The 24,639-nt window shown below is 45.6% G+C and overlaps 1 protein-coding gene across 2 annotated transcripts in view; it reads right to left on the reverse strand.

The window, feature by feature from the left end:
- LOC8052985 (receptor-type tyrosine-protein phosphatase mu) overlaps positions 1–15,722 on the reverse strand; it is a 77,364-nt gene extending 61,642 nt beyond the window's left edge. The window contains exon 1 of one of the 2 annotated variants that reach the window (XM_042289389.1): positions 15,289–15,722. The gene's annotated coding sequence lies outside the window, so the exon portion shown is untranslated. The remainder of the gene's footprint in view (positions 1–15,288) is intronic. The other variant, XM_042289388.1, reaches the window with a different exon arrangement.
- Positions 15,723–24,639: the final 8,917 nt, after the last annotated feature.

The following is a 24,639-nucleotide window of genomic DNA, read 5'->3' on the forward strand; positions in this document are numbered from 1 at the left end:
ACGTGTCGCTGATGGCGTTCCTTTTATGTCAGCTTTAAAGCATGGAATGCTTTTTTAACGCTACCGCCCAATCCCAAGCTTTTGCCCAACCGTCCATGATTTCCCGCTAAATTTAGCGGAAAAATTGACGTCACATGACCTCTACGTCAGTTCAGTTTCCCCGCTACATTTGGCGGGAAAATTGATGTCACGTGACCTGTCGTCATGTGACCTACACACGCATTGAAATGAAAACAAAATAAACAAATAAAAAATGATTCTTTTTAAATACTGCATTTCATGCATTTTAATAGGGCTTTGAAGGTAAACGTCGCTGCAAATTTGTTTGTGCTCTGTAGGAATTTCAGAGAGCATATGACCTTTTCTATGTGAAACATACGTATCGGACTAAATCTGTGTAGTACAACATTGACCCAACTGCACGCGTTCGTTGCAATGAACGTAGGGTCTTCAGTGCATTGCATATAAAAGCGTAGGAGCCCCCGGTCACGTGAAGAACCAAAAAATAAATGTACATTCGGCTTTGTATTAAGTGTCCCCCAGCGCTTAATCGTGGAACTGGCCGCGCTACCCCACAGCTCTATCGGCGAAGTGGGGCGAAGTGGGGCAGGGCAATAAATAACCAAACAGAAGCCGCAAACGCTAAAGCGCCCCCTATGCACGCTCTAACGACACGGGTGTTCCAGCTCTCTTATCTCAAACCTCTATCAAGCGTGGACTCGGAGCAGACGACTCGCGTTCCCACATTTGCGGACGCTACGAAAAGACTTCGACGAACTGACCCGCCGACAACAAGAACAACAAAATAAATGAAAAATAAAGACAGGAGGAGGAAAGATAGAACTGTGCTTTGATTACTACGTTCCTATTAACACGACGACCTTTTTTTTTCTTTTTTTTTTTTCCTTTTTGTTGAGAGACGATAAAACAGACGCGGAATGTCTGCCAAAACTGCCTCATTTATGCACACATTAAATGTGCCCTAGAGGTTCGCTTATGTTATGGGTGAGTTTGCGTGTGTGCACTATGTGTAAAGACGGAGAGTGCGCTCAGAAGATGTCGCGATTCCGGCTCGCAGAGCGCTCTAGTGTTCAAATGCAGATCTTCCAGAAATGAAACTTTTATATAATTTATGTTTTATATGCGTTAAAGCCAAAAACCACAAAAAAAAAACTGCTGGTTCTGGCAAGTTAGTGTCACAATTTCCCCCGCTAAATTTAGCGAAGGAACGCTTCCCGTGACGTTAGTGTCAAATAACGTTACGTTGCGTGACATGACGGAGAAACGCTTCACGCGGCGTCGCGCGAGGTGGCGTCATGTGACGTCACAAATATCCTACTAAGGTGTACGGGGAAACACTTGGAGTGACGTCAGTGTACGGAGTTTTCGTAGACCGCGCGTTTCCCCCTCCGCTAAGCCTTCCCCAACGAAGAAGCCGCTACTGCGCCTGCGTGCTATGGCCTTGACTGTAGAGTTTCGGATATCGAAGAGGATCGGCGGAGAGCGTTGCGGGACGTCGAAAACCATCTACGAAAACTCCCTAATAAGTTGTCCCTGTACAAAAAGAAGTAAAAAACAAAAGGGTTTTGGTGGTTTAGGTGAGTCACCGCCAGTTGAAAGATGGCGTTGGACTTCTCGATATACATCGCTATTCGTTCTCGCCCCCTCTCCTTTTTTTACCAGTAATATTTTTTCTCTCTCTTCTCTCTTTTCTCTCTTTTCTCTCTTTTTTCTCTACTGGGCGTATGAGCTCGACATCGCTTAAAAACGTATATCACGGAACACAATTTAGAACGACGGTATGTATACGCGACGCCGTTACGTACGTCAGAATAATGAAGTGCCAAAGTATACGCCCGCTTTTACCTCCGCCTAAGTTTTATGTCCTCCCAAAACCTCAAAATCAATCTCAACAAAGAAAAAGAAAAACATTTTGAACACGAGAAAAGAAGTAAGTACAGGGGGAAACAGGTTCGGAAACGCCATGGGCGTAGCGAAACGTAGAATATAATTTATAAAACAGAAGCCTTCTGTAACACGAACTCAGCTCTGTTACGTCACGGCGCGGTGGTGGCGCGTCGGGCGCACTTCCGGTCTGGGGTTGTGGGCGGAAGTCACCATGCGAGACGTGCATTCTTGCGTTGTTTTGGAAGAAACCAATCAAAAACCTACCTTCTCGTCAAAACGCTGCGACCGGGGCTGTACCAAAAGAGTCGAGAAAGGTTTGAAGGTCAGTTTTCATGTGCTCGGTTCGTCCGAGAACGTATAGGTGCATTGAAAAAGAAAAACCAAACGCCGTCGGGCCACGGTTGTTTGTGCGAGAAGCACTTTGGGTTGAATTCTCGGATACTTCTGATCGTCAGATTTATTTGTTTTTTTCTAACATGAACGCGGGAAAACCGCCAAGTTGTACTGACTACTTGCGGACTACGTTCAGTGCGTCTTCAAAAACGACCACCTGATCGTTTGAACTGTCATCTGATCTTTCAAACATTTCTGCTTGTTGTCGTCTGCTCGTTCAAACGACAGGGGCCCGTAGACCAACCACTGACCCGGTAATTGCGATAAGAAGTATGTGCAGGCCTCGAAACACTTTTAAGTTTGAAGGTTCGTTGGGGTAAGTGTGCTTGTTTTAAGCAGTAGATACAAGGAGAGGTTTATGATTGTAACCAGTGGCCATCACCGACTTGCTATGCCTGATTCACTTGGTCCGATTCTGCTTGCGATTTTCAGTCTCGACTTCAACCGTCTCAGCTACGGCTCATGCTTTTGCAGCCAGAGCGACGTCGCGAATTAAAATAGCGAGCATAATCTCATCATGCGTATCAGGCTTTAGCGTCCATTCTGCGTCGTCCACATGGAATGAATCGCCGCATGTCAGATTATTCACGCAAAGTTTTGCGGTGTAACAAGCCTCGTTCATTTCGCTGAGGCCGCTAAAGTAGTCAGACGTTGCTATGATGACGTAGAATCAACAATTCCAACGCGAAAAAAAGCACGGGGACTCACACCGACCTCGACAACATCGCATTCCAATGGTTTGTTTATGGGCGACGGCGAGCTTCTTGCCCACACCCCCATCGCGCATGCGCGGCGCCGGTACCGTCCGTTATAGGGGCACTCCGGTTTGTTTGTAAACATGAGTTTGTCTATAGCGACAAATCAAAGCAGGGCAGGCTATATTCTGAGCGAACAGAATGAAAATGAAGTATACGCTAATTCAACTCTCTGACATCACGCGACAGCGGTGGTGCTGCAGTCGGCACTGCGCATGCCCAGACGCCTCACCTCACGCTAATCTGGTTTCTGCGCACGCGCGGAGACCAAGGGTGAAGCCCGGATAAAAGCGTGGCCGCGAGGCTCCACGCTGATTGGTTGACGGGTGGCAGAGGAGGGGCCAAGCGCTCGACGCTGATTGGTTAGCGGGGAGGCCACGCGACCAAGGGGAGGAGTGAGGAGGAGAAGCAAGCGAGGAGGGAGAGGATGAGCGGGTTAGATTTGGTTAGAAGGTCCTGAAAGATCACCAGGCTTATATCATTTCAAGTGTATACACAGGCCACGCGTCAAATTATCCGTCGAAGAGCGCCGTGAAGGTAGGCGTCTGGTCAGGACATGCTGGAAATGCTGCTAAACGACGATACAAACAAAATACGATACAAGCATACAAACAACAGATGCGGTATCCTGCGCCCAGACAGGTTTAAAAGAAATATCTGCGGAGTCGGACATGCACCAGGACCGTTCGAAGCTCGTGCTTCTCCGTACAACACGTACGCCGTACGCTTCGAAACAAGCATGCCTACAAATTTTTTTATTTATTTATTTATTTATTTTTTTTCTGTACGACTAACATGACAGGTTACGCGTCGCATATACGAGGACGAAACACGCCGCAGATCGTGTCTTGTATACGACGTGTCGCGGCGGTGGAACCGCGACTTTGGACGACCCGCCCCCCGCTAACCGTCGATATAAGGGTAAACGGAGCGGTACGCTGTAGCCTTCAATTGGGTCGCGTTCGAAACAACGCCGAGTCGTGAGGGTGTATACGGCGTGCGGGCGAGTCACGTGCGCGGGACGTTGCCGACAGATGGAAGTGAAATTACTTTCTGTGGCAATCACGACACCGGCGAAAAATAACAACACACGACTGCGACACACACACACGCCAATTGCGTAACCTTGAAACGAATCCTCTTCCAACGCGTGAAAGAGACCAACGCGCAGCCAACGGCGTCGCAATCTCTCTCTCTCTCTCTCCCTCTCTCTATATATATACTATTTTATGCGTTATTTTTCCCAGGGTTCTTATTTCCGCATTTTTCGTGTGTGTCTGCTGGAAAAAAAAGAGGGGGAGGAGGGAGAGACAGAGAGTAAGTTGCTAGCAACATTAAAGCGTTTATTTAAAAAAAAAATCGAAACAGGGTTTGAGCACCTGGTTTGGTGCTCTAACACCGATTATATTCCCCGATCTTAAACTACGCTCACATTGCCAGTATACGCCGCACAAAATAGCGTTTGCTGCCTACATAATGACATGACTGTCTGCGGACAGGCCGCGAGCAATGTTGAAAGCAGGCTCGCTTCATTATGCGTGAGTATGCTCGGATGTCTGCAGACGGTTTTTTTTTTGTACGACCAGTCTGAAAAGACAGGTCGTACCAGGAGGAAACACGCCATCTTCTTTTGCACGATGCAATAGAGGAGTTTGACCACCCTGGTCATTGAAAACACACTAGGTGGCGCAAGCTACCGTCCGTTACAAAGGGTGTAGCCATTATTATCCATCCATCCAGCTGAACAGACACCGCCGAGGTGTGTGTTGCCAAACCACTAAAGTATAAACAACTTTCACGTGCTACAATACACTCCAGTGATCAGCCCTCCAGAGTCCGCGACGAACCAATCACAGCGACCTATGGATGTCCAAGCAAGTAAACAAAACACACACACACGCATGCACGCACACACACACGCGCATACACGCACACGCACACACACACACACACACACACGCACGCACGCACGCACGCACGCACACACACACACACACACACGAAGGATAGGGCGGGAGACCTCAATGCTAGATGCTTTGACCTTTCCCCACTTTTTTTTTTCAATCAATCAGCCAATAAGAGCTTGGCTTTCTGACATCATCGCAACCCCTGTACAAGAAGCAGACGAACTTAATTGGGCTCCGCATAGCGTCGAGCTCGTTGTGAGAGGCCGATAACACGAGCTGGCGGCGATGGCGACGGCGCAAGATATATGCGAAGCGCAAGTTCGTCTGCTTCTTGCAGAGGGACTCGTCTGCTAAGTGGCGTTGATCGAGGCCGCCCCCTCAATTCCTCGCGATTTATTGCGCGACCTCAGCTCTATACGCAACTCCGGACCGGCTCATATACCTGTCGACAGAGCGTAGTGGCATGCAGCATAAACCGAGCTCGTCCCCGTTTACGAAACGGCCGTTTTGCCGCTACGCTCGAAACAGTATATCGCTAGCACCAATGGGACAGTTATAACGAACGCACAAACTTTAAACGGAAAGACACAAACAAACACAACAAAGCGATTGAATAATACGCGTAAATCAACAAATAAAAGAGTAATAAGAAAAAAAATATATAAAAGAAATCGAAACTAGGTCTCCCGGCTTCATTACGGACAACCGGACACACGGGTTTAGACGTTGTGATAATCTCCAACAAGAAAAACACACACACACACACAGACAAGCCCCTTTGGCTCGGTGTAACATAAAATACCTAAAAAAATAACTTAATTTTTTATGCGAATAAAAACTGATAGTTGCAGCGTCGCCCCTTCCTCCCGTTCCCATTTCGAGGAACTAAGGATAGAGTCTCTTCGGATCTATTAATGAGACCTTTCATTTATTTCTTCGTGTTGTTCTTTTTGTCCGCCAATCTAGAACAAGCTTGGCAGCCGTGTACGATCATTAGCCCTTCGTTTTAGGCCCAGACGTAGCCGACGCTACACCTGCTGATGGGGCCAATCAGCGTCAAGGTGTTCTATCGTTGCTGAACCGATCCGATCATCTCACGAAGTACGAAAAACCAATCACAGAGAAAGCATCGTTAACAGAATGATCTTCACCCGGCGCACCTTGGACTCTCGGGAACTAGCGGCCATGAAACTATTTTGCTACTTTCGTTCAATACCAGAGAAAGCATCGTTAACAGAATACTCTTCACCCGGCGCACCTTGGACTCTCGGGAACTAGCGGCCATGAAACTATTTTGCTACTTTCGTTAAATACTATACTTAGAATAACTCCCTAACGTTAATAACTGAATAAACTAGCCTTAGGTTTTCTGTGTTTTGTGTTTTGAAGTCAATGGCAGTCCCCAAAACAATTCTAGAAATATAAGCATCGTTCATCCCCTCAACTCGGAACCAGAACAAGCGGCCACGTAGCCTGGTGCCTATCCTATGCCGCCAACGTTAATCACACCCACGCGCTGGGGTTGGCGAAGCAGAAAACGCGTGCTGAGCTCCAGGCGTTGTTAGAGGAAAGCAGTGATACATGATCGAATTGTACTGTAAAGAGAAGAGAAAGAAAAAAGAACACAAACGAAAACCAATTAAATTTAAAAAAAGAAGAAAAAGAAATATGAGAGTCAAAGACTATACTCCGTCTCACTAAAACCGTGCAGTGCAGCCTAAGCTACAGGGGGGAGTGTGTATCCCGACCTGTTCAAGAGGAGTGAAAGGGGGAACAGGGAATCGAGACCCCTCTCCTGTTCCTTCTTTCTCTCCTCTTAAACAGGTTGGCATACGCTCTGTCCCCTGTAGCTTTGGCTCTACTGCACGTCCAGAATCAATCGTTGTAGTCGTTGACGACAATCCTGTATCACTGGTTTTCCTCCTTATTAAGGTGCGCGTGCTCAATTTATGATGTCTCGTCTTCCTCTTTATTTCACAATACATCAGGAGAGAGTCAGCGCTCTGTGTTCTCTTCCAGACTGCTTGTGCGCTGTTTTTATTGCAATGTCACCCCTACGCAACTAACTCACCTCTCCACTTTACGGCAGAGAACACTGCGTTTCACTTGCTCGTTGTTTCAACGCACATCCCATATTTCGAGTCTAGTAAAGTTGTGAGCTTGGTCATTGGCTGAAAACCTTTCGTTGTTTGCTGCGATTGGCTGCCGACGTTTTCTCCAGGAAAGTAAACAAACATGCTTTGTTTATATATGTAGAGTGCGCACGTTGTTGCGGAGTTTCTGTGATGTGTTCTGAGCGCTGTCGGGTCCCTATTGCTTCGTAAAACAAATGGTAGAGATAGAAAAGTGAAGGGCGACGCGTGAAACGTCGCGCCAAAATTGTTCCTAGAGTGAATGCACCCGTCATACTCGAGCTTCAGCAAACAAATCTTTTCTAAATAAAAAAAAAATAATAACAAAAAGCGTAAAGAAGCATATACAGAATGTCACAATTTTTTTTTGTTTTTTGCGAAACTAAGCTAGGCATCGCCGAACTCTCATTTACCGCCCAAAGGTAGCGCTAGAGGTCACAACCAAATGCCATAGTTTCAGCCCAATTCGATAACTTAATCGAAAGTTATAAGTGATTTTCTGAAAATTTCAATGGGAAAATGACTACCGACGGAGTTTTCGACCAAAAATGGGCTCCATTTTTCCATTGAAATTTTTAGAAAATTGCTTATAACTTTTGATTAAGTTATCGGATCGGGCTGAAACTTCGGCATCTAGTTGTGACCTCTAGCGCTACCCTTGAGCGGAGAAGGAGCGTTTGGCGATGCGTAATTTATTTTTGCAAAAAAAAAGAACTGTAATTTTTTTTTTTTTTTTGACATTTTGTTTATAAAACGTGATGAACCGAAGACGTAAACGTTTCGAGCAGCGAGACTTGAAATCGGTGCGTGCAGTCATCGCAATCGTTTCGGCGTCCCTTATCGCAAAAACCGAGCAAATGAAACTGACACCCACGTTGGTCTAACGATCAAGATAAGATTATCGTGGCTGTAGAAAAAAAAAATGACAAAATTCTATCTGCGCTGACCCCAATGAAGACGCGAAAAGCAAATGAGTAAGCCACTGAGAATACTTGCAGGCTTTAGCGTCCTGTAAAAATGTTTCTTGTTTTTATAGCTTGGTTATTTTTTTATCAGCCACGAACGATGGCTGTGATTGACTTTCCGAGTGATTTCTGGCAAAGCAGACGAACTAATAAGCTGTGAGGAACACTCTGAGCTCTCAGTTACCGTAGTGAACTGAGGTGACTTCGCGAGTGCATTTCCACTAGAACATAGCTCGAGCTATGTTCTGGTGGAAAGGTTCACCGAAGTCAACGGGCGATCCGCAAGCCACACGTCAAGTCTACAGTGGCTGGGAGATGTGTGTAGAGTAACCACCGCCTACGATTAAACCAGATTTTCGAATTATGCGAAGCGTAAGTTCGTCTGCTTTTTGCGCAGAGGTAGCAGGGACGTCAGAACGCCGACCCTCTGATTGGCTCTACTTGAAGGATGGAAGGTAGATCTCAACGCTATAGCTGCCTTGAGGTCTATCCACTATCCTTCCAATCGAAAGGATCATTGTGTTCACGGCTCGTGCTTCCTGATTGGTTGTTTGGCATGCTGATCGGCTCATGCCGCACGCTGATTGGCCGAGGAGCGATGATGAGATGATCGGAATCGGCCACCGCTACGTTTTCTTCTCAAGTTTTCGGGGGGAGTCTTCAAATCGCATCATGTGTTAAATGTCCTAAGGCAAACGAAGTGTTTAAAAGTCATTACTTTTAGCAAACGGTTACCGTGTTCCGCGTACCGCAGCACCGGAGCCTTTAGCATGCTTCAGATGCTCGGGTAGTGCGGTACGCGGAACAGGGTAACGGTTTGGAAAAAGTTCCCGATACTCAAACATCGTTAAAAAGAGAAAAAAAAAAAAGAAACGAGAACCTTTTATCCAAGCATTAAACGCAGGTTCAGACTGTATAAATCGAAAGCCTATAGCCATCCAGACTTTGTTACTTCTCTTGGCTCAATGAGAAGGAGAATGACTTAAAACGAAAGAAACACACAAGAGGACGTATTCTAGATCTGTCCGTCGATCGGCATTTTCTTTTTTTCTTTTTTTCTTTTTTTCTTTTTACAAGCGCTTCCGCGCTTTCATTGGGCCGTGTACCTCGATCCTTCGGGCAATTTTCCGGTTGGGCCGCTGCCAAGCAGGCGTTTTTGCTACTTCGGAAACGCTCCGACGCGTGTTCTTTTTGCGCATTGACTTGCCTCTTTATGCGACTACGGGAAAGGTTTTATTTTCTCCTGGGAGGCGATGTGCGATCAACCGCCGGTAGGTTAACGGTGACACGCAAGGCAGTAAACGCATTTGTGTCGTGTGTATGTTTACAGTCGGTGACAGGTTAAGACTTAAGCAGAGTAAAGTGGAAGCTCCTCCTCCCTCTCTCCATTTTTGCGGACCAAACGCTGGAGAGAAGGCGACCTCTTCTCCAGCGTTTGCTTTGCCAAGGTGGAAAGAGGTGGGAGGAGATTCCCCTGAACTCCGACTGTAGACAGCGGGAACGTAGTGAGTCTCTGTAGGCTTTTTCCCTACTGCAGGGGCTTCTGTTTCCTATAGACGCGCACATGCTACGGTATCCAGGCACTATGTATTTCACCTTCATGGTAACGGTCCAATTGCTCCAGCAATAACTTTCGTACATTCGACACAACTACAGCTGTTCCAGTCTGAAATTTCAAATATGGTTCGTACATTAGCGTTTGAGTGCGATTGACTGCACTGGAACTGCTTCTAACCGTTTACAACAAGAGCAGTGTCGAAGAAGAGAACAAACTTGCGCTGCAGGTACAAGCGCGAGATTGTCCGCGGTCCTGGCTTTGAGACATGCATTTCTAGCGCGAGCGCTCGTTCCGCTGAAGAACGCTTTAAAGCAGTAGCGACCTCGAGCTGTCCTGCTTGTGCCATTGGCTGCAGTCTCAGCTTAAAGGGAAGCTGAAGCGGTTCTGTACAGAAAGTATTCACTGGCGGCCATAGCTGTGTGCGCGACTGCTGAGCGCGTGCTGATGGATAGCTTCCAGGGTTCTTTTACAACGTGCATTCCACACCTTCAAAATGGCCGGTCTTAGCAGCCTATTAATGGGGGCTCGTTCTGAGCTTGCGCTCTAGACAGCACCCACAAATATGGCGCCCAGTGTATACTCCTTATAGGGAGTATTCACTGGCGGCCATAGCTGTGCGCGCAAATGCTGAGCGCGTGCAGATGGTGAGCTTCCACGGTTCTTTTAGAACGTGCATTCCGCGCCATCAAGATTGCCGGTCTTAGCAACCTATTAATATGGGCTCGTTCTGAGCATGCGCTCTAAACAGCACCCCCAAATATGACGTCTAGTGAATACTCCCTATACATAGCTTGCAAGTGTCGCCATTGCTGGGCACTTGACGGTTATTTCTGCTTGCTGGTTTCTTCGAACTACAACTCCTGCGGCGTGAAACTACCACTGCGAACCGAATGCTCGCGGAGCATAAAATACTGGCATGGCCGCGAATGACGTCTCACGCAATCTATGTATTTGAGTAAAAACACTTAAATCATCTTCATTTGGTCTTCAAGATCACAAATATAGAGCTTTTTTTTTTTTAATTTGGTGCAAGGAGGCTGCAGAAAATCATTTTCGAAGTACCGCTGAAGCCCCTCCTTCCCGGAGCGTGACGTCATATTAGGAGTTTTAGGAATCTCCGCTCTAGCGCATCTGTAGCGCCTATCAAAGGTATGCAGGCGAACTCTCGCTATTTTCCAGAAAGGTCAAAAAGAGACGTCAGGAGTGGTTTCAGTGCGGGGAAATATACCTGGCAAGCTTGCAAAAGATCCTTTTATGACGTAACGACTGGTCGGGTTTTTTTTCGTGTTTTCTCGCGTTTAGTTGCATCTTCGGAAAAAACGAGCGTGATATTCAGATTCACGGGATAAGAATACTCTAGAATTAACGAATTAAACCTCAAACTCTTTTTTTTTTTTTTCAAACGCCTCTTTAGCTTTTCTTTAAGGGTGAACACAGGTAGCTCCGGAAGCTTTCATATATAGTGAGACCAGGGGCTTAACTTCCCGAATCAAATTTACGCGCTGTTTCTGACAAATATTCATTTATATCATTTCCAGAATTATTTCGAGCTTATACGGTGAAATAATGATGCATGAAAATTGGTAGATATACGCAGATCGCGAGTTTCAGGAGCAATCCGATGGATGGCGCTAGTAACCGACTGCGGCGCCACCGCTCAGAACTGCGTATGCATACGACTCAGTAAGAAGCGCGGTTGCAGCGCAGTCGATCACTTTCAAGCGCGAACGTGTGAATCAATTTATTTTGAGCCGCAGCACACTGCTCCTATTACATCATACAAAATACATATGGTGTTCTTCGCAGACATTGGTGACACCGTTATCTGGGGCCAAACTTCGGACATTGTCTGCAAACTGCATTCTGTACGATATGTGTCAACAGTGTGCTCAATGGGCTTTGGTTTGCATCGAACATGTGACCTTCTTGGCTTCACGATGTCCCAATTGACTCTCGCTTCACCTCCGCTGACCCCTACAGCAGCGAATGCGGGTTGCGAAGCGATCGATTGGCACTAGAGGGCGCGCGATGAACCATTCTTCGCTGGAGGGGTTATTAGATCTGCGTGGATGGTCGCGTATCATGCAAACGCCCCGTGATGCCGCTACCGTGACACGCCTGCTCTCTTCGATTTTCATTTGTGCCTTGTCGAAACCTGGGAATCTTGGCAGAACTCCGTGTAGAAGTCGCGTCGTCTTTTGCTGTTGAGTATGCACACGTGCCGATCTTCAGTGACGTACTGGGAACAAGAGGATATACGGGTTTTGTTTTCGTGCACCTAGGGTTCGTATACCTGTCTTAGATATGCTGACCGTGTGTGTTCAACCAAAACCTGACTTTAACCCGTCAAGACCTTTGTAGAAATCTTGCCTGGATTTAGCGTTATATCGACTTCCTGTTTAGCCCGTATACCTCAGTTTTGCTTCTCGCAAAGAGCAGCAATTTTTTTCATCTCTGCGATATGTAGGGGAAAAAAATGAATTTGGATAAATAAACCTCTGAAGTCAAAGGATTTTTTTTTTCTTCTGGAAAATAAAGTTTATTTTTGTTGATATCATGTTCTAAAGTTCTGGAATTTACATAAAACCGGCGTTGTTAAGGAAAAAAAAAAAACAATATGAAGAAACGGTGGCGTACGACGCAAGTTTAAGGGAGGGCCTAGTTACTTAATAACATGCCCTGTCTTACAATAAAATAGAAACATGGAAAGACGTCATTTGAGTCCAAATAGGAGCTCGAAAACGTTTACCAGATTACTTTATTTCGTTTAGTCAACTTGGACTTGTGCGTTAGCTACAATACCTTTTTTGTTTATTTTCATAAAAGTTCAATGGAGAAGCGACATCGCCGTTACCGTTTCGCATCATTAAGCAACTATCCGGTCTTTTTTTTTTCTTTTTTTTAATCTGGGCATACGACAGACGAGACCGACGCGCAGTACGCATTCCCAAAACTCGGGAAGCAGACGATCCAGGCCTGCGTTCGTCCGCAGTTCCCTGGGCAGAAGCAGAATAAAATGAAGACGCCAGTATCATTACGTAACGTAAAGAGGGTACGGTTGCATGCGGGTCAGGGTAACGTCCACTGTAACTGAATAAAGCGCGTTTTCAGGAGAGCGTTGAAGACCTTGCTGGGGCGTCTCGCACCTTTTTGACGCCTCGCTGGCTCACGCCAGCGTCCGTCGCCTGCGAGGCATGGTCCGAGAGGCTCATCTTTTAAAAAATAAATTCCCAGCAAGAACGAAAAGTGTTTTTTTTTTTTTTTTTTCAATTTGTTTATATGCTGAAGTGATGGGGTGGACTACATTTTTGGCTTTTTCGGAAAGTGCAGGCAGATCGGTTTTTCTGGCTCTCATATATGACCGTTTCTGCATGAACTGTAGATTTTATCATTGAATGAAAACGTAGCAAAACGAGGCTTTAAATATTTAATGTGAGTCATTCTATTATTAGTTTTAAGAGAAGAAAGGAAAGAAAGTATTGTAGCTAACAGTCAAAACCAAGTTGATTAAATAAATAAATATATCTGATAAAGTCTCTTTTTGTTGGAGCTGCCTATATGAACTCGAAATGGAGTCTTTCAATGTTTGTCTTTTAGTGTAAGATAGAAAATTTTATTAGGTAATTAGGCGTGCACCTAAATTCCTGTAGTACGCAACTGTTTTATCACAACGTTTTTTTTTTTTTTTTTTTTTTCTTAACCAGATGGGGTTCATGCACATTCCAGGAATTCACAGCATAATAAATTTATTTTTCAGAAAAAAAAATTTTTTTTTAGAGATTTGAGGATTCTTTATGGGCAAATTATTTCTTTTCGTACATCCCCCAGATATGAAACATATTGCCGCGTCTCCTTTGACATGGAATGATCCTATATAGTTTATCACAACTATGCAACTAGAAAAAATTTCGTTTGTACTTTTATCTAACGAAAGAACTGCCCTTGAAGACGTCGTATTTTCATACAAGGCTGTAAACGGCGCCATCAAATCTGTTCAGCTCCTCAACGAGGCACGTTCATTATTTTGCTTTTGCTACTTTAGGTTTAGTGTGTTTTTATGTACGCTGACGATGTAATAGCTTACCACTTTTCACAAATGGTGTAGTCACACCACTCCACTTTGTGTGGACATAATTTTTAACACTTTCAATGTGTCCATTGAGCACTCTTGACATAACCCCATAACGGATTGTCGATTTCGTGTGTGTCTAGGATTTTTTGTTTCGTTTGATGCTTTCCTCGCTGGAAGGTTGATACAATCTGTAGTACAATGCTGTAAAAGCTACCGTGACGCGAGTCCGTGACTTTACCGAGTAATGTATCGGCGCAGGCTCGGATGATACGCTGCATGAAGTCACACGCTCGATGTGATGACTTTGACAGCGAGTAGACTATGTGTGAAATCGAGTATATGCTTATATAAAATTCCAAAGGTACCGTGCTTAGGCTTCAAAAACTGTACCCACGGCTACTGTTGTATACTCGCCAACAGAGACGGCGATCATCGAACTCCGGAAAACGCTCTAAGACAGCTCACTTGGGACTCAAAGTATGAAGTGGAATGAATCATTAGGGAGTTTTAGTAGATCGCTTTCAAAGGTCCGCTACCGCTACGAGCGCGCGCTTCAGAGCATGCATCAAAGTGGCAGCGCGAGCTCCCGCTACGATTATCGTGGCCTGAAAACACAATCTACTAAAACTCTCTATTGTGGCCCACGAGAGCGTTTGCACGGGCTACTGAACCAGTCGAACGTCAGCCGCATTCAATGCACAAAGCGTAGTAACGGTTCCTGTCTTCTTCCCGCTTTTCCTCTTTTTAAGTTAATGGATTGAATATTGGACGCTTATACGAATGAAAGTTAGGCAACGCGACGAAAACATGAAGACCTTGACAACTCGAACCAAGGACTTGGCCGACAGTTCCCTGACAAGCAAGTTACACTGTTGCTTGCCAGGGCTCCTCCTGTAACCCAAATGAATCGCGCGCTTTACACTACGTACAGGAGGAGGTGTTGCCATAGGAACTACGCCAGCCTATTACCTTACAATGGAAGGCTCTGATTGGCGCATTATTATGTGTTTTTCTTCCGATTACCTACGCGCGTTCACCCAATTAACCGTGCCTCTACTATCCGCAGTTCGTCAAGAGCCAATGAGCACGACAGCATTTTGCAGGTCGCTAACCAGAATTACCGGCGGACTGCGCATCTCCTAACTGGAATTGGGAAAAAAAAAATATGTGCATCGATTCCTACAATGAATTTCCGAAACTGGTGGTGCTGACGTATATGCCTGTGGCTGTACTCACTGGTGTTCACCGTTAGCGCGGTTACGAGACTTGCGCTCATCCGCTAATATTTCTTCAAAAGGATATTGGCGGGGACCACATTTTACGCCATGAGCCACGGTTATGATATGACCATCGCTTCGTCGCTACAGTACACGCTCACGCTGGGATTTTTCAGTCCTGCGTGCATGTTTCCATCGCAAAACAAACAACCGCACGTGTATGTTTTCATCGCAAAACAAACGTGGTCGAAACGGAAAGAAAAAAAAAATCTAAAAAATAAACCGGTTCTTTCTGAAACCGGTTACTTTTTTTTGTGTTTCATTTTTGTCCCTCTTCCGTTTAGACGTTGTTTATATTTATTTTTCAAAAAGGGAACTTACCGGCCTGAACGTACGCGAGGCGCTAGCAGACGACGCGCGGCACACCAGCACGCTGATAGCAGACGACGCGACTTCAGGGCAACATGGCAGCGGCGTGTCTCGTGTTTTCCTTACGGTCGGCGTGTCGCCCGCTGTCTCTGCTATGTGAACGCAGCTCTTTTGTTTGTTTCTTAACGCACACGAACACTCGACGACGTTCGGTGGCAGACGGATCGTCGGCACTGCTCGAAGAAGACACAGCTGTTGGTTCACAGATTGGCGCACAAGAGAAAAAAAACACACAAAAAACAACTTGCACGGCGACTTGGACGAGTCGAGCGCGGACGGGCGGCGAGTCGTAACCGACACCAAGTTGCAAGTCCCACCGACTGCGTCGGCTTGGGAAAGCGCCGCTCGATGAGCGCTGCTGCTCAGAACTGGGCGAAATGGGAGAGAAGGACATGCGGGAGCGAGGAGGCCTTTTTCCTTTTATCGAACTCTCTCCCACTCTTATTTCTCTTTCTCGACTCGTATCTTTGCTCGCGATGGACCGCAACGAACGCTAAGAGCCACCGGAGCCAATCCCTGGCTCGGTGGGTGTCACGTGATCTTACGCCCCCCACCACCCGCCATATTAGAAGCTCACCTGACATCCTCCTTGCTGTGGGTTGGCTCAGATGGCTCGCAGCGTTCATTGCGGTCCGGCATAACGGGAAATTGAGCGTTTCTATAGCGCTCTCTCCTTTTCTTACTGAAACCTTCTCTCTCTCTCTCATTGATGCATCGGTCTTTTTTTGTTTTTGTTTTTTCGTGAGATGCCTTTTTTCTTTTTCAGACCATCCATGGTCTTGAAGTAAGCGTTTTCATATCGCAATCACAGGTCTTGTTTTTGTTGGGGCTTTCGCCTCGTTACTGAGAGAACTTATCGTCGTATACCTGCGATGCACTTGAAGCGACGGTAGCTTACTCGCCGTCTGTCATGAGCACTTAATTTTAACAGCGCGCCTTTCCTTTTTTTTTTTTTTTTTATTCTCAGACGCACGATAGTTACGGCTCGCGGAGTTTGTCTAGTTCAGCTTTTGATGTCTTCAGGTACGTGAGTGCTTGCTTGCTATCTTGGGACGCGTTTGTCGGCCGCTAACACACTGCGTTATGCGCGTATCTATGATTCATCTGTGAAGCCATCCTCTACATGTCTCTGTCTGCCTCTCCGCCCCTCGCTCCTAAAAAAAAAAAAAAGGTTTAGTTTTTGTGTTTTTTTTGCGGAACACAGAGTAAACTATCTCTGGCGACGCAATCTTACACTGTAAAGTCTATGTAAATTTGCAAGTTAAAAATGTTCATTCCCTTTGCAGTAAGTTCAACTGTATGAGTAAAAAAAAAACTTAAATGAAAAAAAGAAAGAAAGAAACATCATGTATCATAATCCTAGTGATTAAGTGCGACGCCATAGAATATGAGAACGTAAACGTGCGGTGTGTTTTAAAGGAGCCGGGAAATTATTTTTTCGACTTCTTCCTTCCTGGTTTTCTTCCTGCACAACTCGAGAGGGAAATGAGAAAGCACGTGGTCGGGACGTAGATGTTTCCCCCGAATGCGACGACCCCTAGTTTCCGCCGTGTTTTTTTCCAAGCACACCGTGAAACTTGTCATCCTCAAAAGGATATGCGTGGACGCGGCGCTCTTTTGGGGGCCACGAGCGTGATATTCAAATATTCTTCGACGAACTGATCGCTGACGAGCTCCCAAAACGTGACCTGGAGTCGGCCGACGTGTTTTGGCCGTCGCGGATGTATCGCAGTAAAAAAGCGAGCAGCTTCCGAAGGAAAATAAAAAAGTGATACCGAATGGTGCTCTTGATTCTCAAAATCTCGCACCGAAAAGCAGGCTTTCGACTTTCTGCCCTTTTTTCCTTTTTGGCCCCCCCCAAACGATTACACGACTAGTAAAATCCCAATCAGTAATACGGCGCCAGAGTTTCGTATTAGTGAAGTTGGGAGTTTTTTCTTCGGTCTCATCGTGTGTGTGTGTGTTTTTATTATTGTTTTCTGCGCCATTAACCGGAAGCGCCGAAGGTCAATTCAAGGTCGCCACTTTTCCCATGACGGAAGCGGAACGAGCGATTGCTCCCGCGCGCCAATGTGTGCCGCGGCACGGTGACGTTGATGGACAAGGTATAGAGCGGGGGGCATGAAACGCGGCGCCCACACAAACAGCGCCGCCGTTTTCGAAACAGCTGCACGCACGTATACGGGAAGCGAGAGAGATTTGCATGACTCGCAATAGCTCACGTCGCGCACACAGCTGTTAGAAACTGCGAACCGAAACTAAAATGAACAAAAAAAAAATGCACCGATTTGCAATGTGCCACAACGAAAGCTATGCGCGCGCACGGTTGTGGCCGTGGGTCTGAAAGGAGGAATTTCGTTGCATCTATATACACTGTAGATGGGAAGTGTAGTCAGTGCGGTAGCATTGCTCGCCTGGAGTCCTTAACGTGCATCACGCAGTATATAGTGATACACGCGTAGTGATACGCAGCACTTCTTGACGAATGCCGGCTGTATCAGGTCACGAAGAAGCGGGTATCGTACATGAATCAACATTCAATACGTCTCTGTCATTCATAAAACGCTTCACGTCTTGTCACAGTGAACGACTAAGAAAAAAAAATCCTTGTACAGTGTGCACTTTTAGATAGTCCGCACCTGGTAAAATTGCAACTTTTAAACATGTGAGGTCCGCGCACCGTGGTTCGGAAAATATGGTACTCTCATTCTGTGGTTCATCATTTTTTTTGTGTGTCTGTATGTAGTTTTCTGCGCTGCACTCAAGGAATCAATCGCTGCGAGCAAAGGAAACTGCTCGATAAATAACAAGACAAAAGAAGAAGAAAGTTTCGAGCGCAAAAGTGGAAGGCTCGCTATGTGTGACAGCCAACAAGACCAATGCCTGCCACATATACAAGGGATAATTTCGCGTATTACACCAAACGACGCGAGTATATACCTATATATACATATATATACACCAACAGGCTGGTTGCAAACAAGCGCAGGTTTTCCCACACATGCAGATTCGAGTGAGGCGAATCATCTAAACATGTGCAGTACGGCAGTAGCGAGAAGTCAGGGAGTTGATTTGGTGTTTACACAGCGACTGAGAGATTCAGAAGCGCGGGGCGTGGCCATGTCCCGGGCATATCTTATCATCAGTCCGTGGACAATCCGCAGCTAATCCACAGCCAATGACATTTAGCCGACAAGGAGGCCGAAGATCTGGCCACGAAGCGAGAAGCGAGAGCGCAACCAGTCACTCCCTACATTTTTTCTAAGGCGGCTGTCCGCAACTAGAGTGGTTGCTGACTATATATTATGTTCGAACTAAATTGTTGCGCGAATATACACAGGATCCGAATCAGGCACGTAGCCAGCAGTTTGTTTCGGAGGGAGGGAGAAGGGAGGGGGGAAGAGGACGCCCCAGCAAAATGGAAGATTTGGGGGGGGGGGGGGGGGGGGGGGGGCTCTATGGGCCTACGTGCCTGATCCGAATCCATAGCCGAAGGCTAAAGCTACGGATCTATCACAAATAAAAAGTTCCAGGAAAGTTACATGCCGAGGCACGCAACAACATTGAATTCGGAAAGCACAGCTAGGTGACTGGTGAGCGACCGAAAAGATCCGCCTGGTCCGGGTATCGAACCCTGGACCTCTCCCGTACAGGTGGAGCGCTCTACCAACTGAGCTTACTAGGGGTTAGACGTCAGTTAAGCAAACGGGTTTTATCAGTCGCCACCAGTCTTACACCAACAAGGGTGAAGCTCGCATTTTAAGGTTAAGATTATCATGCAATTGAATGCGAAGGTGCAAGCGAGCTGGATAAGAATGACGAAAATAATCCCTTGAGAAGGGGAACGAACAAGAGGGATGAAGGACAAACACAAATCTTCAAAGACGGCTGTGTTTGGAGATTTGTGTTTGTCCTTCAAAAAACACATTCGGTAAGCATCCCTAAAGAAAAAAATAAATAAATACGCAATTTGATTAGGCACGAGCGATTACAGTGCAATGCCACGAGCGCGTTCACGATGGTGTATTCAGCGTCCTATCTCGCCCATGCGGTGAGCAAGTCGTCTGCTTCTTGCGTAGGAGTTGCCTGCGGTGACGTCAGAGCGATGCCGAGCTCTTATTGGCTGACAGAAAAAAATAGCGGGTAGATCTCAATGCTACATGCTTTAAGGTCTACCCACTATTTCTTCGATGAGCCAATAGGCTCCTTGCATTGACGTCACATCGCACACATTTGCACACCAAGTAAAAGGAGGAGAGGGAAGCTGCTTTTGTAAGAATTTTGAGTGACGGGTTAATCTTCTATAATCTTCTGGGAGGAGAATAGCGACGCCTGTGCAAATCCGGAAGGCACAAAGGAGGGTCCTGATAAGAGGGGAGCTCCTTCTCCCCCTCTTCTCTGGAGGGTATCGGAAATGACGTCATGTGCAAGGAGCCTATAAGGGATCGGCGTTGTTCTGACGTCACCGGAAGTCCTGCTCAAAAAGCCGACGACTTGCCCACCGCATAGACATCGAAGGCGGTCCCGAAGTTGGCAACGAATGACGTCACACAAGCCGAACCAATCAGCCGCCTCTCTTTCATCACCTGACCCCAAACTCTGCGCGTGGATATAGGCGGAAGAGTGATCACGTGACGACAGATAGGCGTATCACTGGTTCACCGAGTCGGTAGCTTCCACCGTATACTGTCAGCTTTCGGGGGCAAACGGAGTATGGATCACGTATTACTGCAGGAAGTATTCACTGGCGGCCATAGCTGTGTGCGCGACTGCTGAGCGCGTGCAGATGGCGAGCTTCCACGGTTCTCTTGGAACGTGCGTTCCGCGCCATCAAGATTGCCGGTCTTAGCAACCTATTAATATGGGCTCGTTCTGAGCATGCGCTCTAGACAACACCCGCAAATATGGCGTCCAGTGAATACTCCTTATATCTAATTGCCTACCCTGTTATCTATAGCTGGAGAGATGTAATGCGTATTATTTGGACGTCAAACTTTGTCTATACTAGCTCAAAGTCGTTAGACAATTGAGATCGTGTCGAATCGGTGTTCTCGGAACGCTCGGAGCGGGATCGCTGATGCGGCGACGATTCGGCGCAAAATCGGCGGTCGACCTGCCGACAGGAAGCGAGGATGCAACCTCGCCGGATACCTCTGGCCCCCAACGCGAAGAAGAATGATCACGAGGAAGAGATCGGCTCCACGGGGGAAAACGAAGAGGAAAAAAAGCGGAAGTAGAAGTATACGTATCGCCGGCGCGGAGGGGAAGGAAGCAGCACCAACGTCCATCAGACGCCGGAAGTGAGCGCGTCCACTTCCGGATCGGCTGGACGCGTGTCTCCGACGCGAAAAAACAGTTGCGTGAAAGATGGTTGATTTTTTGGACTTACACGCGTGCGCCGGTATGGTGTGTTCCAGTGCGGGGAGCGTGTGCGTTGACTTTAAACGGAGTGTGCACATTAACCGGTGAACAGATCATAGGTATAGTAGCACACTGCGCGGCACAATTAGCGTGAACACGACATCGTATTTCACTCGCATGCGTTGGCGTCAGTCATCAAAGTTTACCACCTAAAACTGGCGCAACCACATTCCAATATTTAGTAAATTCGTAACCAACCGCGCGACCAAGCATTTTTGTTCTATGTGTTGCTCTTTGTGCATAATATCAAACCCGAGTGTCTATTCTAACCTTTTTTATATATAAATATATAACACAAGGAGGCTATATTAGTTGTTTGTGTTTTATACTCTTTTGGGGATATATTATTTTTAAATTTTCTATGTACTTTAGCTAAGCCGAGATGTCTGATTTGTAGCGGTATGTAACTTGATCATTTCCGTGTGTTTTGGTTTAATTCAATTTATATTACCTAATCATGAAAACCATACCCCGGAGCATAGGTGGCATCAACCGCAGCAGATAAGAATCGCGTGATTGTATACGTATCGTTTTATTTTTATTGTATCGTGATTTTGATTTCTTTTGTGTGCATTGCAAAAAGTTAAAAGTAAGCCTAGCTAAGAAAGATTGTTTCCCCCAAATGCCATTCGAGTTACCGAAGCGAAGTTCGAATTCTAGCCGGTGCATTCGGAGTTTGACAAGTGTAATTCATTATTTTTTATCCGGGCGAACAAGATACTAATACACGGATCCTTGGCCTAAAAATAGACATGAATCTATCAAAAATAAAACCGAGTAGAAATAACGATTCAAGCCGTGCAGCACGAACGAGCAGAAGTAACAGCACTGGCATTTTTGTTTTTGATACAGTCAATGGACGGTAACAAAAACAACAGAGCATCGATTCTTATTATTGACAAGGTATTTCATCACGCAGTTCATCCCACAATAAGTATTGTACATTCAATTATTAAAGTTTACAATTCCTTAGAATCAAGTAAAACTCGCTTACACGTTTGATTATATCCTCACGCAATGGATTAATTGTCGCATGAGAAAAAAATTCCTATAGCTGATTTTGCAGAAAAATGAATAACTGATACAATCTTGTTTTCGCTCATTGAGGGACCTATACCGCCAGGTCTCGGTCTTCGTTGCTTCAAAACAATAACTTTCTGCAATTGCAATCTTCTTTTTTCCTTTTTTTTCTGATAACGAAGTACCGTGGTTCGAATCCCCTCCGATTCGGTCTGATCAATTCCTGGACTTTACCTGATATGACCCGATATTTGATTGACCGATATTGACGTGCACTCTAAGAAAATGCTGTGTGCTTTTCTTAAGTACATCGATTTTATGCAAATTCCAGAAATTTAGGACATATGATATCAGCAAAAATATATATACATATCCATATATTGCTTTTTTGCTTACAAACAAATACTTTTTTTTATGGTTCAGAGGCTTCTATATTTAAATTTTTGTACACATGCCGGACATAAAAAAATTGCCGCGTCTCCTTGGGCATGAAATGTACCAATCGTAATCCAAGTTTCGACATTTGCCGGGATTGGCTGTCTCGTGTTCTGCAAAAAGAAAAAAAGAAAAAAAAAAAACAAGCAGGCAGGCTTTTTTTTTTTATAATTGTGGTTTTCTGCGTTGTGATTATACTTTGTTCAGTCTAAGTCCAGACGCAGCGGACGCTACGAGTTGATGGCAGCTATCAGACAGCGTCAAAAAGCGCACAATCGTGGTGTTCGTCATGTTTCTGTACATACGTGTTCAATAATAGGGAGTTTTAGTAGATCGTTTTCAAGGCCCCGCTACCGCTACGAGCGCGCGCTTCAGAGCATGCATCGAAGTGGCAGCGCGAGCTCCCGCTACGATTAGCGTGGCCTGAAAACAAGATCTACTAAAACTCTCTCTGAACCGACTTTGACTTTCGATGCTGCTTGTTTGGTTCCATTTAGCTCGTAGCGTCGGTTGCGTCTAGACTTACTACGACACGAAGTAAGGCGTGGGCGAAATGGATTGAACGCACTTTAAACTGACCGCATAAATCGGCTTCTTAACTTATCGCGCTGGTATTAGAAAGTTTTCGTAGACCGCGTTTCCCCCTCCGCTAAGCCCTCCGCAACGAAGAAGCCGCTACTGCGCCTGCGCGCCCATAGCCTTGACTGTAGAGTTACGGGTATCGTAGCGGGTTGCGGAGAGAGACGGCGAAAACGATCTGCGAAAACTCCCTATTTACTACAGAGGTCCCTGAAGTTTTCGGAAGCTTTCGCTAAAATTGTGGAAAGATTGGCTAACCTGAGTAAATCAAGAAAAATAAAAAAGCTATGTTTTACCTACACCATGCATGTATCCTAAAAAAAAACAAAAAAAACATAGTGCTACTGTGGAGCCCATTTGTGCCAAATGAAGTGAAGAATAAATAAGCCAATTGTATTTTCTTTCCATTTCACAAATTTTTCAATCGTAATAAACACCACAATAGCCCACAACGATTTTCTGGTGATGTTGAGATAATTGGCGATAATTTTTCCATACACAAAACCAGATTTTGTTTTTATTTTATTTGTTTTGACTTAGGAGGTTCCATGCATTCATACGCTCAATTAATGAATGCACCGGGTTCGAGCACCTCTATCATAAATTCCAGCCCGATAAGTTAAGAATACGATTTATTCGGTCAGTTTAAATTGCGTTTAGTCCATTTCGCCCACGCTGTATATGATTTGTTTTCGGTGTTGTTATCGCCTAATGCCCTCGTTTCATGAACTGCGGCGTGACGATAACATGCCGGCTCCATAGTTGCCTACAACCTAAGTAATGCCTTGCATATATCTGAAGTTGTCGGCGACCGTGGACCCTTACTGGAGCGTCGAGCGAGTGCTCCGCTTACGAGAGACAGTGCCGCGGGGATCGATGACTTGGCGAAAACAATCAGCGAGTCGATAGCCCGGTCACTTTAAATGGAAGCTTCGATTGGTGACCGGCCAAGCAGTAGGTCGGTCTCGCTGGGTCGTTACGCTACGCCCCACTGTCATGTGACCTTTACCTCTCTCTCTGATCCGCTTCCCCCTTTCCCTTAATGCGCTTCTTGGCTTTGATATTTCGCCGCACTTTTTGTTTGTTTTTGTTTGCTCGGGTTCACCTTGCAGCTCAGATGGTCCATTTTTGATTTCGAAAAAAAGACACTAAGCGACGCTGTCGCTTCTTTTTTTTTTTTTTTTTTTTTGTGTGTGTGTTTGTTTGTTTTTACGAATCTACGTTGGGTCAAGGATAGAATTTTGAATTCTCCGAACCGGTCCGATGTGGACATCGCGTTTGATAAGGTGTCCATCCTGTGCTCCTCGGAGTCGAATGAGATGTCGTATGTGTGTGTGTGTGTGCGTGCGTGCGTATGTATGTGTGTGTGTCTATAGTGTGTTTGCGTTTCCTGAAGAGAAAAAAAAAAGAAAATGAGGTAATCGCGATAGTTTTTTTATTATTTCTTCGTTATTATTTTTAACGAGTTCCTATCAAATGAATTTTTTTTTTAAATCACCAAAAACGGCTTCGTTTCATATTATTTTATTGTTGTTTGTTTTCGGTTTCCCTATCTTGCTTCTTTTATTTACGTTCTTTTTTAATTATTATTTCAATTTCATACTTTGATTTACGATCATCAACAGAAACGGAAGCTTTTTTTTTTACATGAATTCAGAATTTTGCGAGATGTGCGCTCGTGAACGTGCCGTTACACAGGTGCCATGCTGGTTACAAGTACGTCCATTCACCATTCATTATCACCATTTATTACGCACCATTCATTCTCTAGTAGTCGTAGTATAAGGCTTGGCACTTCATCGATTAACCATGCCGATTGATCAATTCATGCTTTAATCGCTATTAATT

This window comes from Ixodes scapularis, unplaced genomic scaffold (genome assembly GCF_016920785.2).
Source record: "Ixodes scapularis isolate PalLabHiFi unplaced genomic scaffold, ASM1692078v2 PGA_scaffold12__126_contigs__length_90152505, whole genome shotgun sequence".
Taxonomy (NCBI): domain Eukaryota; kingdom Metazoa; phylum Arthropoda; class Arachnida; order Ixodida; family Ixodidae; genus Ixodes; species Ixodes scapularis.